Here is a 1824-nt window from a genome sequence, read left to right on the forward strand (position 1 = left end):
GCATTCAGGAATGTTATTACTCAATTTGCGCAGCAAACGGGAGAATCGCTAAGTGAAGCTTGAGAGCGCTACAAGGAGATGCTTAGGAAGTGTCCTCATCATGGAATTCCTGATTGGATGATCATCACTTGTTTTTACAATGGGTTGGGAGCACAGTCCAGACCCATGCTCGATGCAGCATCAGGCGAAGCATTATGGGCAAAGAGCTATAAGGAAGCTTATGATCTAATTGAACTGATGGCTGCTAATGAATATCAGTATCCAACCCAGAGATATCCACAGGGCAAGGTAGCAGGAGTTCTTGAAGTGGATACAGCTACGGCTATCACTGCTCAACTAAAGGCGTTGTCTATGAAGATCGATTCTCTGGCTAACTATGGTGTTAAGCAGATAATTAGTGTTTGTGAGCTGTGTGCAGGTCCGCATGCGACAGAACAATGCGCTATATCTAGCGACTCAGCTCAGTTTGTGAGCAACTTTCAGAGATCGCAGCAACCAGTTCCAGACACTTATCATCCTGACAACTGGAATCATCCTAACTTCAGCTGGAGCAACAATCAAAATGCGATGTAACAGCCATTCCAACAGTTTACAAATAAGCTATTTAACCCTCCTGGTTTTCAGCAACAATTTACACCAAGACAACAACTCCAACTTCAACAACAAACTAATGATGCAGGTCTATCTTCGAATGAAAAATCTGAATTAGAGGAGTTGAGGCTTATGTGCAAAAACCAGGCTCTTATATGCCAAAGCCAAGCTGTTTCTATCAAGACTCTGGAGAACCAAATAGGGCAAATTGCTAATGCCTTATTGAATCGACCACCAGGAACGCTTCCTAGTGATACAGAAGCCAATCCAGGAAAGAGGGAAGTTGAAGAACATGTGAACGCCATCACCTTAAGGTCTGGAAAGGTCGCAAGCCCCCAAATTCAGCAAGACGAAGAGCCTGAAAAATCTCAAGATTCAGAAAATACAGTTGTGGCTGAAGAAGATGTGCAGAAGGAAGTAGAGGTGGAACCAAGGAAGACTACTGTGGAACACACTCCTCCTGAGGGTAATACAGGGGAGAAACAGATCTATCCTCCACCTCCTTTTCCAAAGAGGCTGCAGAAGAAAAATCCGGATAAGCAGTTTGAGAAGTTTTTGGAGGTGTTCAAGAAACTTCATATCAACATACCTTTCGCTGAAGCTCTTGAACAGATGCCTAGCTATGCGAGGTTTATGAAAGGTATTCTCTCTCGGAAAGTGAAGCTCGATGACTTAGAGACCGTTGCTCTAACGGAGGAATGCAGTGCTGTGCTGCAACAGAAGTTACCTCCGAAGCTTAAAGATCCTGGAAGCTTCACTATTCCTTGCACCATCGGAAACTTGTCGTTCGACAAGTGTTTATGTGATTTAGAAGCTAGCATCAATCTGATGCCCTTATCTATCTTCAAGAAGCTTGGTCTGCCTGAGCCGAAACTAACATACATGTCATTGCAACTAGCTGACCGTTCCATCGCTTATCCACGAGGTATAGTGGAGGATGTCTTGGTCAAGGTGGATAAACTCTTCTTCCCTGCTGACTTTGTAATTCTTGATTTCGAGGAAGATAAGAAGATTCCCATTATCTTGGGAAGACCATTCTTGGCTACAGGCCGAACTATGATCGATGTGCAAAAAGGAGAGCTTTCGATGAAGGTTTACAATCAAAAGGTCACTTTTAATGTGTTCAAGGAAATAAAGTTACCCACAGCTAAAGAGGAGTGCTTTAAACTAGAGCAACTGCATGTTTTGAATGCACCTCCATGGAAGAGGAAGTTGGATATGCCATTCGATTCT

The 1824-nt window shown here is 43.5% G+C and overlaps 1 non-coding gene across 1 annotated transcript; it reads right to left on the reverse strand.

Moving 5' to 3' along the window:
• Nucleotides 1-107, reverse strand: LOC141723000 (small nucleolar RNA R71). Its single transcript, XR_012575995.1, has one exon. It is a non-coding gene; the product is annotated as a small nucleolar RNA R71 (small nucleolar RNA).
• Between the last annotated feature and the right edge of the window lie 1717 nt (nt 108-1824).

Source organism: Apium graveolens, chromosome 4 (assembly GCF_009905375.1).
Source record: "Apium graveolens cultivar Ventura chromosome 4, ASM990537v1, whole genome shotgun sequence".
In the NCBI taxonomy this organism is placed as follows: Eukaryota; Viridiplantae; Streptophyta; class Magnoliopsida; order Apiales; family Apiaceae; genus Apium; species Apium graveolens.